This window comes from Panthera onca, chromosome B1, assembly GCF_046562875.1.
Source record: "Panthera onca isolate mPanOnc1 chromosome B1, mPanOnc1 haplotype 2, whole genome shotgun sequence".
Taxonomy (NCBI): domain Eukaryota; kingdom Metazoa; phylum Chordata; class Mammalia; order Carnivora; family Felidae; genus Panthera; species Panthera onca.
The window spans coordinates 92,124,190-92,141,743 of NC_138342.1; the positions used below are offsets into that span (position 1 = coordinate 92,124,190).

At 38.6% G+C, this 17,554-nt stretch overlaps 1 protein-coding gene across 2 annotated transcripts in view; it reads right to left on the reverse strand.

The window, feature by feature from the left end:
• Positions 1–17,554, reverse strand: part of ELOVL6 (ELOVL fatty acid elongase 6) — a 145,228-nt gene that overhangs the window by 35,483 nt on the left and 92,191 nt on the right. The gene's annotated exons all lie outside the window — the stretch shown is intronic.

Below are 17,554 nucleotides of genomic sequence, written 5' to 3' on the forward strand. Positions count from 1 at the left end.
GAAGTACTTACTGTGTTCACCCATTCTTCTTCCAAGTTTGGTGAGCATCTTTATGACTATTATTTTGAACTCTATCGGGTAAATCACTCATCTCCATTTCATTAGTGATTTTTTTCCCTGAGATTTTATCTTATTCTCTCATTTGAAACATATTCCTGTTCTTCATCTTCCTTGACTCTGTGTGTCAGTTTCTATGCATTAAATAAAACAGCTACTTCTCCCAGTCTTGAAGGAATGGGCTTGTGTAGGAGATGAAACTTACTGTTCAACTTTGTTCTAGTTCTTGATGGTCTCTCAAATCTTTGTGATTATTCAAGCAGTCTAATTTATGTTTAATGTCTCCCAGTAGTTGAGATGTGCCAAGATCTGTCAAGGTCCCAAACAGGAGGATCTCTCTCAGTATTTAGATTCAGGCTGATTAGATAGAACTTCAGGCAGCAGCTTGTAACATATGCAAATATACACAGTCCTGTGGGACAGCAAACAAGCCCCATTGGCTACCACAGCAAGGTGATCTGGAGGTGGCTCCTGGGTGAAGCCACAAAAATCAGGGCAGCAGGCAAGGCTATAAATAAATTCCTTTCTGGGAGATACCCAATAGCTGTAGCAAGGCAAAGAGAAGCATAAAGAGGGTGCCCACCAGCCTCTGTCCCTGGAGAGTACTGCAGCAGGCCCCTAAGTGTTTGTTAAATTAGATGCTTGTCCCTTAGTCTGATGCTTTAAAATAAGCCAATGAGCCTCTTGATTGGCTGCTTCTGCACTGGGCCCTGGAATTGGTGAGTCCAAGCACACAAGCCCTTCAAGAGGCACTTCTCAGGTTGATACAGCCCTGTGGGTTTTGTGTGCTCAAATCCCACTGATTTTCAAAGCTGGATATTGTGGAGTCTCATCTCCCAGGTGCATGTCTTTGAAGTTGGGATGTCTTCTGCTGTGGGGTCAAACCCTTCATTCTTCAGGGAAAAGCTCCAGGTTTTCAGTTGACCTCCTGATCGCGGGTCCCTGTGCCTAGGGTGGGTTTTATGGTGAGACTGTGTCTCAGTCACTCCTCCCGACTTCAGTGTGGGCTTTTTGTCTCATCTGCCTGATGTGTAGGAATCTCTCAACTGTATGGTGTTTTGTTTTTATGTTTTTTTTTGTTTTTGGGGTTTTTTTTTTTGAGGGAAATCGAAACCCAAGCAGGCTCCACATTCAGGGCAGAGCCCAATGCAGGGCTCGATCTCACAACTGTGAGCTCATGCATGACCTGAGCCAAAATGAAGAGTCAGATGCTCAACTGACTGAGCCACCCAGGCACCCCTCAACTGGTTTTTAGAATTTTTTTCAGGGGAAATTGTTCCATATGTAGCTATAGACTTGGTGTGTCCATGGGAAGAGGTGAGTTCAGGATCTTCCTATGTTGCCATCTTGATCTGGAATTTGCCTTTTCTTTTAATGACTTCAAACTTTAACCTAGTTCTACTCTATGAATTTAAGGATCAACGTCCTTAGGAGCACAGAAAATGACATCTTAGAGATACCAATCAGCAGATTAGAGAACACTCAAGTGCAATTCCTTCATTCCTGGGTGTGCTTAAAAATGGGTTCGGTTACAACAAAAACATATGAGATGGCAAGAAGCAGTACAAGAAGTTAAGATAAAATCTCCTGAGCCAGGCTCAGGCTGGCTGTCTGTTCAAGATTGCTAAAGTTCTAGAGTTTGCAATATGTTCTTTTTAAAGGCAAGAATTAAGTTTCCTTCTCAGCTCTTCTCTCCTAAGTTCTGCAGTCTTTCCCTGGATCTTTAAAAAAAGAATTTTTTTTTTTTGTACCATACTAGTGTAAACTCCAATTTAAAGCTAGACCCTTATAAAGAACCCAAATTACTAACTCCTGCATAAGAGAACTCTGAATAGCTAATGAATGGTTTGTAATTTCAATTTGTAGACAATTATATAAAGCTGTATTGAAGATTTCTGCTCTAGCTCTGGGTGAAAACAAATACCTAGAATCAGTGAACCATCTCTCTTAGCTACTTTAATTACCCTGCACATCCTTTCTAGGTCTGTGATCCTTATCCAGTTCTCAGGAAAAAAAAATAAATAAATAAAAAACATCTCTCTGCCCACCTTTTACCACTAGTAAACTATTGCTTTATTATCCTGTTAGGGAATTGCAATGTGTGAACAATGAAGTATTTAATGATATAGATTGGATTCTAAATCCTAGGGCTCCAAAAACTCTAATAACTATCACAGGTGATAAAAGAACAGAGGGATGATTGCTTGGGTACTGCAGGCTCCTGCAAGTATGACAGTTTAGTCTTAAGTGATAAGAAGGGAACAAACAACCCCCACAAATTTTCACCTGCAAGTGTTTTGAAACCAATGGTAGAGAAAGAGTTGCAAGGAGACCTTGCTACCAGTTAAACTGCTGGTAGCACTGGCTAGAACTGTGGGTGTAAGGGAGAACCCAGGCACTCTTTCCCATGCAAAATCAAGTGAGAGCTAGGCAACCAGTCAGGTCCACAGCATCATCAAAAATACACGAGCAGGTACTACCCCTAAAGTTCTTGGTTGAAATATAGTGAAGATAGTCTGACAGCTCTCATGAAAGAACTGCCAAAGCTTTTAACAATGAGGTCCAAGAGGCTCGCAGCAGCTGTTTCACATGGGAAAGGCGTGATATTTAGGAGAATGACTTGCACGTATCTAACGGCAGTGGATAATCCTAGTCTAAGTGACCAAAGTTTCTTTGTTTTTAAATTTTTATTTATTTTGAGAGAGAGACAGAGAGCGCCAGCGGGGGAGGGGCAGAGAGAGGGAGACACAGAATCTGAAGCAGGCTCCAGGATCCGTGCCATCTGCAGAGCCCTACATGGGGCTTGAACTCATGAACCGCAAGATCATGATCTGAGTCAAAGTCAGACGCTTAACTGACTGAACCACCCAGGCGCCCCAAGTAACTAATGTTTCTTTATTGGAACAACCCTGATCTCATGTCTTTTCTATGGTACTCCACTGTTCTCAAGGACATGAAGAGGCATGAAGAGAAAAAGATTCATCTCTCAGTGATTTCAGTTAATTCTCTCCTCACTAATGGGCCTCTCCAGAATAAACTTCTAGTATGTTTGCATGCCATTCATTTCTGGGATTCTTTCTGCCAGTCTACCACTGTGGCTAACTCAACTTGATAATGTGGGGGGGGAGAGGGTGGGGATGGGCCAAATAGGTGAAGGGGATTAAGAGGTACAAACCTCCAGTTATAAAATAAATAAATCACTGGGACTAAAAGTATAGCATAGAGAATATAGTCAAAGGTATTATAATTTTATATGGTGACAGATGGTAACTAGACTTATCATGGTGAGCAAATGCATAATATATAGAATTGTCAAATCACCATGATGTAGACCTAAAACTAATATAGCATTGTATGTCAACTATACTTCAATATTTGAAAATTTAAAAATATGATCAATATCAGCATCATCTGATGCATCACAGATAAAACAATTAGGCAATTTCATAAAAAGTTAGGTTTAAAGATTTAAGGTTTCACTTCCTCATTCAAAATCTTATATATATATGTATATGTATATGTATATGTATATGTATATGTATATATATATACATATACATATACATATACATATATATATATTACCCTGTTGACAAAAAGGATTATTTAAAAATTTGTGAGGTAACACAGGAAGTTTAAACGTTGTAATCCTTAATCCAGTCTTAAAACAATCCTTAACAAATGCTTCAGGCGATATTACACTTACATCCTAAATTACCATGCACTCTTCAGGAATGCTCATGTTATTTCTCACACAAGTGTCAGAAAAGCTATCACAGTCCAGCTGTTTAAATACTAATTCATTTTGGTAAAACGATATAAAATGTCTTACGCATCAGCTGTTTCAAGTTGTTATAACACTGGTAATACAAACATATTACTGAGGTCATACTTTTGTCCATACTCAAATATATTAATTGGATTAAGAATTAAAATTACAATGAAAGAATCTCAAGCTTAGCATTAAATTATGGAAAAGGCATGTACCAAAATATCAACAACAAATATCTGTGTGTGGTAAGATTAAAGGCTTTCCGTGTGCTTCCCAGGGTTTTCAGTCTTATCCACACAGACGTTTCACTTTTATAACTAGAAAAAGAAATTATTTAAGGAAAAAAAAACACTCTTGAATAGGGTTTCTAATTGTAAGTAGACAAACGTTGCTAAGTGGACTGTCTTTCTGGCAGAAGGAGAGGCCATTCTCTGTCTGTGCTTACGTTAACCTGAAACTCTTTTCATGCATTACATTGGTGATGGTCTGAGTTTTCTATAAGAGTCTTACATTTATAACAAGCTGCCATACATTGTAAGCTTTTGTCCTGTCTGGACTTGATCGTGACATGATGAGTGGATTTTTTTCCCTCTTAATTTGGAAGAAAATAGATAAATCAGACAAATGTGGAGCCACAGAGTGACCCACAGGTCAACAGCCCATGTAAGTAAGGAGAGGCCAGCCTCCCCACTGGCCAGAGCTCAAAGTGCCACCTGCAAAGCAGGATGACCTCTGTTTTCCTGGCTTCTTTTCAGTAAGCCCTTTTAATAGAAGCTTGGAATTCTCCCTCAAAATGCACATTTTTATTAAAAAAAAACAAGCAAAATATCACATATTTACTTAATTATTATTTTCTTGGAAATACTAATTGGTAGTTCCTGGATTGAAGGGAAAAGTAGAAAATTTTTCCTTTTTCCCCCTTTGGAAAGAAAGAGTTTCCAAAAAAAGGAAAGGAGAGTCACTAACAACTGTCTATTTCATTTTCCATTTCTATTTCACTGTCTGTTCATTTTCCTTTTTAGTTAAAGAAAAATACACACACACACACACACACACACACACACACACACACACACATTTATTAAGCACCTTTTTGGACTAAGAGATGTGGCATAAGATCAGACAAAAATTCCTGCCCTTGTGGAGTTTAGACCAGTAGGAGAATGAACAAGATCAGAAGAACATAGAATGGGCTAGAAGGTAGTGAGTGCCAAAGGGAAAAATATCAGGTGAAGGCAGTAAGGAGCCTGTGGTGGAGAATGTTGTGACTTTAGAGAGGGAGACTGAGAAAGGCCTCACCCAGAAGGTGAGTCTTGAGCAAAGACTTGAAGGAGATGAGGGACGAGTGGTTGGAATATCTGGGCAACGAGTGTTCTGGGCAGGAGGGCAAGTGTGTGGTCCCTGAGGGAGCAGCCTTAGCAGCATATTTAAGGAACAGCAAAAGGCAGGGGAGGGGGAAAGGAGGACAAGGCAGGGGGGAAGGGAGGAGAAAGAGAAGGACAGAGAGGGAGTTGGGGAGGGGAAAGGGAGGTAGGGGAGAGGTCAGAGTCACAAAGACCAGAGTGTGTAGGGCTTTGCAGGCCTTTGGAAGACCTCTGCAATTACATGACATCAATCTCAGGTTTCTTTTTTTAACAATTGAGATAGAATTGACATACAGCATTATATTAGTTTCAGGTGTGCAACCTAATAATTCAATATTTGTATATATTGTGAAATGATTACCACAATAATTCTAGTTAATATCCATCAACACAGTTATAATTTTTGTTCTTGTGCTGAGAGCTTTCAAAATTTACTCTCTTAGCACCTGTCAAATATACAATATAGTATTATTTATTATAGTCACCATGCTGTACATTACATCCACATGCTATACTTATTTTATAACTGGCAGTTTGTACCTTTTTGGTCCTATTGCCCACCTTCTACCTCCTGCCTCTGGCAACCATCAATCTGTTCTCTATGAGTTTGCAGTTTTTTTGTTTTAAGATTCCACATGTATGTGAGATTATACAGTATTTGTCTTTCTCTGTCTGGCTCATTTTCACTTGGTATAATGTTCTCAAGGTCCATCCATATTGTCACGAATGGCAAGATTTTATTCCTTAAAAAAATTCTTTTTTTAAAGTTAATTTTCGAGAGAGAGGGAGGGAAGAAAGAGGGAGAGAGAGAGTGGGGGAGGGGCAGAGAGAGAGAGAGACAGAGACAGAGACAGAGACAGAGAGAGAGACAAAATCCAAAGCAGGCTCCCAGTTCTGAGCTGTCAGCACAGAGGCAGACTCGGGGCTCAAACCCAGGAACCATGAGATCATGACCTGAGCTGAAGATGGATGCTTAACTGACTGAGCCACCCAGTCACCCTGATCTTATTCTTTTTTTATGAATGAACAATATTCCACTATATATATAGTTAGTGTTTTTGTTTCCTCCAGATAAACACCCAGAAGTAAAATTTCTGTATCATTTGGTAGTTCTATCTTGAATTTTTTGAGAACCCACCATTCTGTTTTCCATAGTGGCTACATCAATTTACATTGCCACGAAAAGTGCACAAGGATTCCCTTTTCTCTGCATCCTTGCCAACACTTACTGTATCTTGTCTTTTGCAGATTTCTTAAAACATGTGTATAGTGTCACAGATGAAGCCTTGTGATAGCAAATAAAAACTGGACTGGGTGTGTCTGAGGCAGTTGACCACAAGAAATATGAAGGGTGAACAAGTGAACATGACTGAAAATGCCGATCACGTGTGACTGGAGGAGTGGCCAAATGTCAGATTTTTATTCATTAATTCAGAAACTTTGTGTATGCCAAGGTGTTCCAGGAACAGCGTGACACAATTTGGCCTCAAGAACTCATACAGCTTACCAGGAGGCACATGGGTAAGGCAGCATATGTTCTGGTTAAGTGATACATAACAACAAGTTTGGTAGAAACGGAGGTACGTGCTCAAATGATATATGCCTTTATAGAGATGGCATTCTAAGCTAGGTCAAAGCGATGGCTAATATTTAAGGGAAAAAATGGAGGGAAAATGGAGAAAGGGAGGTGTGGTGTATTCAAGGACATGAAGTTAGGATGGGCAAGTGTGTTTTGCAGGCAATAAACAAACCCATGTTGGCTTGGGTGGAAAATCTGTATAGGGCAGTGGTGAAAGGTGGTTCAAGGTAAGATTACAATTGTTTTATGGACAGACTGAAGTTTAAACCTATAGGCAAAGGAGTTTCAATTAAGATTTCTACAGGAAAATGGTATGGTATGTCGAGTTGCTTGGATAGAGAAAACACGTGGGAGGTAGCAATTAATGGTGGCAAATAACTTAAGGGAAGTGATAAAGGTCATGACTGGAGTGTCCAGTGTGGGGATGGAGTGGTGTAGATGCTACTCTAATTATTGGAGAGTAATTATACAACCCAGTGACTGGTTAAAAGAGTTATTTGTGTATTTCGAATGACTTAAAGATGTTTGCTAGTAAAATAGTGACAAATTTTGAGATATTTTACGGGATCAACAAAAGGGATCTGGCTTGAATATTTTAAATTTGAGTGATGCTATGTCAAACATTTGGAAATGTTACTGGCAGGAGAGCAAGTTTCAGGTGAGAGGCAATGCTAAAAAGAAAAACTTGTGAGGGCTAAGTTGGCAAATGATTATGGGTATTTTTTTCCTTTTTCTGTTTCATTGAGCCAACACAATGTCTCAGTGGGTATAAATAGAATAGCCATTTCTTTTACCATTCAAATTAGGACATTTTGAGAGTGAGAGGGGAGCTATTAATAATTACACTGGGACAATGGGCATAGAGCTAAGACTGTCCAGACCAAGCGGGGATGTGTAGATCTCAGTTTGTAAGCTCTATCTTACTGTTAAAGGATGGAGAGTTGCCCTTTCCTTATCTTTATTATTGTTCTTGGTTTTTCCAAAGGAGTCAAGTGATTCAATTACTGTCACTTCATTGTAATTTGAGGCTACAGTCTATTCTGGCAAAGAATCCAGTTTTAAACATCGAAAGAAAAACACAATGCCAGTGAAATAGCCTATGTCCTGTAACTCCTCTCTGTTATCCACTATTGATGCTTCTGGCAGAACTAATGAAGTGCAGAGGGGAGAATCACAGATAACTCTTTGTTGGCCCTGAAACTTGATGTAAGGTCTCAGCTGAAGCAACATTTTAGTGAAATGCTGTATCTGAAAACAGGGGGATGGCATGACATTCCCAAGAAGCTGACAGCATGCGGAAAAGAGTGTGCGTGTGTGTGTGTGTGTGTGTGTGTGTGTGTGTGAATGATGCACACACACATGCTGGAGAGGAGCAGGCAGGAAAAGAGCTCTTTTTATCCTGTAGCGGTGATTTGTTTGCTAGTTCCTCTGTAGCAAAACTGTTGAACAGAATAACAAAATTGATATTCATACGGAGTAGTACCCTGGAGGGTATTCTGGCAGCTCTCAGGTGGAAAGGGACTCAAGTACACCTCAAAATACTAAAGAATACCACTGTCTTTCAGCCTAGACATTGTCACCTTCATTTACAAAAACACGGTGCCTTTCATCAGGCAAGGAAACCAAGTCTGGAAGTACTGAGTAAATGTAGGGATTATTTTTCTTATGGCACTGGACTATTTTGCCCTCACTGTTTGTTAGGCTTCTTGCCTTAATAATTTATTGGATTTTTTATTCTATGTAGATGCTTCACATTTCTCTTCATGCGAAGGGAAACAGAATGTGTTTTGCTGTCATTGCTTTGCCCTGACCTTTGAAACAACCATGTCATCTGGTTATTTGGTCACCGTGTTACTTCCAGGCTCTGTTGTTTTCCATATCAATAAACAATTTACTTTTGAGAAAAATCGATTTGATTCTGCAAAAAAAAACCTTTTATACACCCTGCCTTCAGAAAATAAGATTTTTCTATACATCTATTAGATATAGTTTAAAAAATGAGACAGAAGCTATAATTTATAAATATGGCATCAGAAGCAGAATATTTCTGTGGTGTGGTCCCTTGATAAAATGGCACAAAATCCAGAGACAAAAAATGCACAAAGTGTATATATATATGTATATATACATGTCATATACATGTCATATATGTCATATATATGTCATATATACATATATTTTACAGTCTCAAATAGACTATATGTAAAAAGAAAACCTTTTGACAAAATGAGGTGATGAACAAATGTTTAAGTGACCAATATCTGACTTCCATCTGTCTACATGTTGTCTATCAGACCATATATCTTTATACAAGATAGAAACACTAGATAGTCAAGAGTCCAACAACAAATGTTCAGAAAAGAAAGGTCCTAAAATTATCCTTCAGCCATAACTGAAAGGACACTCTTAACTGAGGACTGTTATCAGAAAACAGAAAACACGAAATATTCATAATTCTAACTATACATTTGCCATTATGGAGGGAGGGGAAGTATGAGGATCAATAGGGCAAAACTTGTATTTTGCCATAACCTTGATTGATTGATTTAATTTTAGAGAGAGAGAGAGTGCACAAGTGAAAGAGGGGCAGAGGGAGAGAGAATCCTTTTTTTTTTTAATTTTTTTTTTTTTAACGTTTGTTTATTTTTGAGACAGAGAGAGACAGAGCATGAATAGGGGAGGGGCAGAGAGAGAGGGAGACACAGAATCGGAAACAGGCTCCAGGCTCTGAGCTGTCAGCACAGAGCCAGACGCGGGGCTCGAACTCAGGGACCGTGGGATCATGACCTGAGCCGAAGTCGGACGCTTAACCGACCGAGCCACCCAGGCGCCCCGGGAGAGAGAATCTTAAGCAGGTCCCATGCTCAGCAGGAAACCTGACCTGGGGCTTGATTCCACAACCCTGGGGTCATGACCTGAGTGGAAATCAAGTTGAATGCTCAACCACGGAGCCACCCAAGCGTCCTTACCTTGTTTTATTTCACGTACACAAGCATTTCACCAGAATCCTCTAAGTACAATTGCTAGCTTTTCTTTTGAAAAGTAGATTTTTTTCATTATTTGCTTTCAACTTAAAAAAAATTGCAGGGGCGCCTGGGTGGCGCAGTCGGTTAAGCGTCCGACTTCAGCCAGGTCACGATCTCGCGGTCCATGAGTTCGAGCCCCGCATCAGGCTCTGGGCTGACAGCTCGGAGCCTGGAGCCTCTTTCCGATTCTGTGTCTCCTTCTCTCTCTGCCCCTCCCCCGTTCATGCTCTGTCTCTCTCTGTCCCAAAAATAAATAAAAAAACGTTGAAAAAAAAATTTAAAAAAAAAAATTGCCAACTACACTTTGTGTCAAACACAATTATCTTTTTCATGTTTGACTTACTTGTAATGACATAAAATCTTACAAAAAAAGAGTTGAAGACTCCATTGGACCCTCTCTGATCTGGTCATTCTCTCTGCCTCCTCAGAAACAGAGATAGCGTGAACCTTCAAAAGTTATTTTTATGCTTTTACTGCATATATGTTAATAAATAAAATGTAGTGTTCATTTATGGGTTCTGAAACTTTTCATAAATGGTATCACATTCCCATGATTATTCAGCAGCTTGCTTTTCTTTCTTTCTTTCTTTCTTTCTTTCTTTCTTTCTTTTTTTTATAACTACTCAGCATATGCTTTCTAGAGGTATTGTTTCCTTTGTTAATTCTGCCCCCCTTGGTGCTACGTTTAAAAATGTAAAATTTATAACCTGCTATCAATGCAATAGGGCTTTCCTCCTATAGCATTTATAGCTCATGTATCCATTTCCTTTTTATAATTACTACCACTAGAATCATTCTTTGTAAAGTTTTCTTTGTAGATCAAGAGGGAACGCTTTTGGCAACCACAGAACAAAATACTAGACAAGAGGTGCTTGAGAAAAAATTGATTAAGTTGTTCCAAAATGTCATTTTCTTTGTTTCCTCATTTTACAGGTCAATGATTTATTTTCCCCTTCAACACGTCTTTTATTTTTATTTATTTATTTATTTATTTATTTATTTATTTATTTATTTATTTATTTATTTTTGAGAGAGAGAATGTGCACATGCCTGAACATAGGATAGGGGCAGAGAGAGAGGGAGACAGAGAATCTTAATCAGGCTGCCCACCCAGCTCAGAGCTTGACATGGTGCTCAATCCCCTGACCCTGATCATGACCTGAGCTAAAACCAAGAGTAGGATGCTTAACCAACTGAGCCACCCAGGTGCCCCAACAAGATTTTTATTTTTATTTATTTATTTTATTTTATTTTTTTCCAACAAGTATTTTAGATGCCATAATTTACTCATCTGAATAGTTTCCATTGGTTTTATTATATATTTGTTGCCTTAACAATTGCTAATAATTCTCCAGATATTAAACACTTATGCGTGTGTATGAAAATCACAAGTAGATTTAATTAAATACCATTCATCTGCTGCTGTGCACTGTTAAACATACTTTTCTGAATGTTTCCTGTACTATATTTAAGCACTTTATTCTTGGAAATCTCACTAAAGAAAAGAATACTTTTCTATTCAGCTTGAATATATTTTATACTTAAGCCAACACTGAAATTTAATAAAAATTAAAATAAGGCCAGGAAATAAAAATGAGTTTCAAAGGGAAAAAACTTCCAGCTAATAACAAGGCGAGGAGTCAAACTTGCAAAGTATAGAACATCTGATTTTGTCAGGAAGCATGAAACAATTGAGGCCAGACTGAATCACTGGGAAACATGAGTAAGCAAATCTGAAGCAAGTGTGATACAGGCATCTATAAATACGCAGTACATCTTATTCTGATGTACAATGACTAGACACCTTGCTTTGACCCTGTTCTGGGTCAGAGACCTGGAAGGCTCCTTGGAACTCCTTATGCTACCAACGAGAAGGAAACACTGCCAGATAGATCCTGGTAAAAGCTGCCTGAATCAGAATCACACACATCTCTACCCAATCTCGAAGGATTCCAGGGCACCTGAGTGGCTCAGTCAGTTAAGCACCCAACTTCGGCTCAGGTCATGATTTCACGGTTCGTGGGTTTGACCCCCGTGTTGGGCTCTGTGTGGACACCCTGAAGCCTGCTTCAGATTCCGTGTCTCCCTCTCTGTCTCTGCCCCTCCCTCACTCATGTTCTGTCTCCCTCTCTTAAAAATAAATAAACATTAAAAAAAATTTTTTTTAATTTAAAAATTAAAAAAAAAATTAAAAATCTGGAAGGGTTTGAAGTCATTAAATAAATACGTCGAAAATCCTTTACAAAGCAACAGTAGTCAGGCAGCTGAGGTATCATGGCAACATAATTTAATGACTCAGCAGGGTCAGAGAAGAATGGATCATAGGTACCTTGAAGTGTTTGAGGATTTTTGCCATGAGACACAATCTCATCCAAAGGATCTACTAATTCAAAGTACCAGAATTTTTCTCAGTATTTATCCCAAGGAAATGGTCAAATAGCTAGAGCCAACCGCCACATAGAATTATCTTATTAAAATAAGGAAGTGCTTATCCTTAGGTTGGGTGGAAGGTAGGCTAGATGTAGTAGGGCACTGTGTCATCATCCCAGTCATATTCCTAAAGACTGATACCAGAAGCTCATGGTTGGAATCTGAACAGGGTCGGCAGGGTGTAGGTAATGAGGAGAAACTGCCAAGAAAACCTCGGAGACATTATTATCAAATAAAATGAATACATGCGGACCTGGTGAAAGCTCAGTCGTGATCATATTCTATTGACTCCATCAAAACTTATGACAGCTTTCAATAAATTAAATAGGGGCTTAGTTGGTTGAGTGTCAGACTCTTGATTTCAGCTCAGGTCATGATTTCATGGTTCTTGAGGTGCAGCCCTGTGTCGGGCTATGTGCTGACAGCAGGGAGTCTGCTTGGGATTCTCTGTCTCCCTCTATCTCTGCCCCTCCCCTATTTGTGCACATGTGAGCACGTGTGCTTTCTCTCACAATAAACAGACATTAAAAAAATAATTAAAAAATAAAATTAAATGGTACATGGCCTGTATGAAGGCTAGTGTCACATATTCAGTGAGTATCCCAAAGGAAAGAGATAGAAGAAAAATATTCTATAGTTTGGGGCGCCTGGGTGGCTTAGTTGGTTGAGCGGTGAACTCTCAATTTTGGCTCAGATCATGATCCTAGGGTGGTGGGTAGGATCAAGCTCTGCGTTGGGCTCCATGATGAGCACAGAGCCTGCTTGAGATTCTCTTTCTCTCTCTCTCTCTCTCTCTCTCTCTCTCTCTCTCTCTCTCTCCCTCTGTCCCCCTCCCTGGCTTGCTCTCTTTCAAAAAAACAAAAAACAAAAAACAAAATACTCTATAGGTAATTCTTGACAAACTATGGAAAACCCCACACCACTTTCTGAAATAGACTGGTATGAAGACAGGGTTTTATTTGTTTGTTTGTTTTTGCTTAAGTACTCTGCATGTCCAAATTAATTCTCATCTCTGTTGTCTCAGTTCATGAGTAAACAGTGTGTGGCCTCTGGAAATTAGTCATAGTTGAACCTCTGGCTACTATAAAAAGCTAAGGGGTAAGCTTGAGAAGTTGTGGAAAAGAAATTATTCTTCAACAGCAAAATACTCAAAACAATCACATTTTCAATGATTTTTCAAAAAAACAAAAACAAAAAACTTACTGTTTCTCCCCTCCTTCCATTTATAATTTCTCTAACTGAAAATTTTGGTTCTCTTTCTTTCTTTTTCCAAATAGATAATATCTTATCCTGTAATGGCAAAGAGCAGGGAGGTAGAGTAGATCCAGGTTACCTAATACCAGAATGTCTCCTGAGCAAGGAATTTCTAAACTTCTCTATTAGGCTCTATTGACACATAGACTTGAAAATTTGTGAATTATATAGTAAGGTAAAAGCCATTCAAAAATTTTCTCTAAAAACATATGCTTGTAAATAATAATGAAGTTATCCTATCTGGCCAAAATAGAGAAATTCTTACTAACTTTCACCAAAACATCTCTGAGCCAAAAGCATCTTTTGAAGGTTTATATCAACTCCATTCCAAATAAAGGTAGCAAGTATTCTTAAGATTCTCTAGAATTGGGCATGAGATCATGTGCATATATACTGAATAATGTTCTAAATGCAGACAAGCAAACAAGATAACACATCACAGAAAAAACTTTATCTCCTTATTATTATTATTTTTTTAATGTTGATTTATGTTGAGAGAGAAAGTCTGAGTGGGTAGGGCCAGAGAGAGACAATCCCAAGCAGGCTCCGTGCAGTCAGAGCAGGGCCTGACACAGGGCTTGATCTCATGCACCGTGAGATCATGACCTGAGCCAAAATCAAGAGTCAGACGCTTAACTGACTGAGCCACCCAGGTGCCCCAAATCCTTTTTATTTCTAAACTGCCAGTCCCCTAGAACTACGCTCTACCAGCAATGAAATTTTTTGTTTTATTTTCTAGAAATACTAGGCATTTAATAAAAGCATGTCTCCTCTGTTTTTCCAGATATAAAATTGAGTACATTTTTTCTACTACCTTTTTAGATACTTTTAGAAATACTCAAATGTATTAATAAACAATATATAGGTATTTTGTGTCTAGGAGTAAAATTTACATAAACATTATGTAAGAAATATATCATTCTGTATTTAATATTTTCTTCCAATGTGTCATTGACCAGAATTCTTTAGGCACAGAGGAACTTCAATATACTCTTTCTAACATGGAACCAGGTTCAGTTAATATTACAATAGAATTCTATTGTCAGTGTTTTCCAAATTCCTACTAGAATATTATGAATTTTTACAAGATCCTCAATTGTCAATGCTTGAACTCTATGTAGTCCTGCTTTTTAAAATTTTTTTTGCAAAATATGGCTCCAGAGGAAGTAACTAAAAGAATTAAAGAAACAGAAGAGAAAACAAGAAGAATTTGTCAATCTAAAAAAGATAAGGTACTGTTAACAGCTGTTGCACATGCGTTGTAGGATAAAAATAAATAGTTAGTGGCTGACATTGGGATTTGGATTTTGGCATGAGAGGAAGGAGATATAAGAAAGTAAACGAGGGGCGCCTGGGTGGCTCAGTCGGTTGGGTGTCCGACTTCAGCTCAGGTCATGATCTCGCAGTTCATGGGTTCGAGCTCTGCATCAGGCTCTGGGACTGACAGCTTGGAGCCTGGAGCCTGCTTCATATTCTGCGTCTCCCTCTCTCTCTGCCTCTCCCCCACTTGTGCTCTGTCTCTATCTCAAAAATAAATAAACATTAAAAAAATTAAAAAAAAAGAAATTAAGTAAAAACTAGTGGTAAATATGAATTAGAAGTATTAGTACTAACTCTGAATACATCTCTTGAAAAAAAAAATTCTATTTCTGGCCTCTGAAAGGCCTAGAAATAAGAACTACCTTGGCATGAACAATCAACGCCACAACACACCAGTTTGTAAATACTATCTTCCTTACCCCAAAGGAACTAGGGCTCCAAGGAGAAATGACTAATCCCATTTCCAGGTAAGAAATATACAATATGCCTGGCCTAGAACATCTTGTCACCACCCCCACCCCCACCACACACACACAAATCAAGCTATGAGCACTACTCAGTGCATGTGAAAGGATTCAGGAGCCAACTTGATGAGACTCACCGTGACCAAAGATCGATAATTTAGCATCAAAAAGAATAATAGCAATGAACTAAAATATACCCAAATGAAATTCATCTAAAAATCATTGACACATAAAGTATAAATCCATGAGTGCATAATGATACTTAAGAAAGAAAATTATTTACATGCTGGGTAACCAATTTTTTTTTAAGTTTATTTATTTATTTTGAGAGAGAGAGAGAGTACTCTCGAGCAGGGGAGGGGCAGAGAGAGGGAGAGAGAAAATCCCAAGCAGGCTCCACACTTCAGCGGAACTGTGAGATCATGACCTGAACTGTGAGATCATGAGCTGAAGTCAAGACTTGGATGTTTAACCAACTGAGCCAAGCAGTCACCTCAAATTATTTTCTTTTGTGAAGCTGCTAAATATGGCCAAAGAATCAAGCACTTGCTCTGCCTATGCGGTAATAACTGTATATACTTTAGGATAACTGCATAGTTGATAAAGGCAAATTTCTTCTTATAGAAAGTCTTGTCAAATGGTACACCTGAATATAATCAAACTTCTAGATCTAACTACCAACTAACGAAGAATACAGGGGACAGAAGAACACCATCAGGAAAATCAATGAGTCTGGGGGAAACTGTAAGGGGCGAATGATGTGCTTTCTTCAAAGGATGGATGGGGAGTTTGGAGTTTGGGGAGGGCTGAGGAGGGAGGAAAATAGAAACCTGTAAGTAAAAAGAAACATCCAATGGAAACATATGGATCTAATTTTGATCCAGATTCTTAAAAACAAATGGAAGAAAAAAAATTTTTTTCAACTGGGAAAATCTGAACCCTGAAGGATAAAGAATTATTACTAATTTAGGTTACTTAATTTATGAGTACTTAACTTTTAGAAGTGGCACCATTTCATTCAGAAATATTTCAGTTTGTATTATTTCCAGATAATTTGGGAGACAGAGGAAAGTTGGTAGAAATGTAGATGAAAGAATATTAACCCATCGGTGATAATTGTTTAAACAAGGTAACTGGTAAAAAAAAAAAAAAAAAAAAAAAAACAAAAAAAAAAACAAAAAAAAACCAAGGTAACTGGTGCATGGGGTTTCCTTGTACTCTGCTCATATGTGTTCAAGATTTTAAAAAACAAAAGATAAAGCCTTTCGTTGAAAATTCTGTAAAAAATGCTGAAAGCATCCTTAGGATAAAGATAACTTTTTCCTCTGGGTGCTTGGGTGGCTCAGTTGGTTGAGCGTCTGACTTTGGCTCAGGTCATGGTCTCGGGGTTCATGAATTTGAGCCCCACATCGGGCTTGCTGCTGTCAGTGCAGAGCCCGCTTGGGATTCTCTGTCCCCCTCACTCTGCCCCTCCCCTGCTTGCGCTCTCTTAAGAATAAACAAACGTTTAAAAAAAAGATAACTTTTTCCTCAAATATCAAAATACTTCAGTAGAGGCATGTTCTGTGAACCTTAGATGCGAATAAAAATGAAAACACTGCTTTGTCTTATAGAGAATCATGTCCTGATACAGATTGAAATGGAAGAATTTTTTAGTGACAGATCCACATCATGAGCACGTCACATGCAGAACTTACAAAAGGCACCAAATTAGAGTACAGTCAGTAGTAGCAAGCAAATGAGCGTTTGGATGCAGGGTTCTGACATAATGGAAATGTATGGATCATCAGAGTTTATGAAAATCCTCTTCCTGTCTGATCACTTTTAATAAGGCTTAAGTAAGTAATGAGGCTTCCTATTTCTGCTTAGTGGTAGAACAGTTAATATGTAGTATGAAAAAATAAAAATGATTATTCAGAAATATTAAAATAGTTCTCATTTATAATATATCTACATCCACCCCCCCCCCCCCCTTACCCCAAGCCTGGTTATACACTTGTGGGTTCTGATAAGCAAAACACACAAAAAAACAGGTATCTTTGTTAGCACTATAGGTATTTTCTGGCACTTGTTTGGACACCAGCTGTATGCTAACTAGTCTTGTGAATGCTTAGATCACCAAACATCATAAAACTAGAAAAGCTCCTTCAAGCTTCCAGGAGTGTGTCTGAATGTTGGCTCGCAGCTGCACCTGGAGAGATAGACCTGGCCCTGACAGCCTCTAGGAGGACTTCTAGCCAATACAAAGTGACGACGAGTTAGCTAAACATAAGCCAGTTGGTCAGCTC